This window comes from Alligator sinensis, unplaced genomic scaffold (genome assembly GCF_000455745.1).
Source record: "Alligator sinensis unplaced genomic scaffold, ASM45574v1 scaffold176_1, whole genome shotgun sequence".
NCBI classification, from domain to species: domain Eukaryota; kingdom Metazoa; phylum Chordata; order Crocodylia; family Alligatoridae; genus Alligator; species Alligator sinensis.
In genome coordinates, this window is record NW_005842471.1 from 15,555 (window position 1) to 16,232 (window position 678).

Consider the following 678-nt stretch of genomic DNA (forward strand, 5'->3'; position numbering starts at 1 on the left):
TCTTTAGGAGCAGGGCACCTCAGTGCTCTGCGACAGACACATTCTCACCATGAATTAAATCATAGCATTATATTGTCATGCTGTTACAGTTATAACATTAAAATTATTAATGTTAATGTTTAGGGTAGTTTTTAAAAGTACCCCAAAGGGGTTAGGAACTCAACTCCCATTGAACAGCAATAAGAAATGTATACCTAGCTCTCCAATATGCCTTTGAAAATTATCAAGTGATTTGCCTGCACTGTCTCCAGAAATTATTTTATCTTTTCTTAAATTAGAAAAAAAAGGAAAATAGACATGAAATGGCTAAACTACATGTGAAACCCACCACACATCAAAGCACTGAATCAAAATACTTCAAAACACACAGCATTTTTCATTTTTATATCTCATGGATCTGGCAAATGTGCCCCCATCCTTAACTTTGCTACCAAGAGTAGTTAATTGATTTCAGGTGGCAAACTTCAAGTTGTAGCAAAACCCACAGTTTTTCTTTTTTTTTTTTCTTTTAAAATGCATTCCCTCCCCTTCCCCAACCATTTCTGACTTTTTCTTTCCCTCTCTATTCCCTATAGATAAGTATAAGTGAGCTAAGTCATAGGATAAGCTTCAGCATTTTATTTTGGTAGCAAGTTGTATTTGTTTTGTTTTTTCTCCTTTATATTGTATAATTATAAT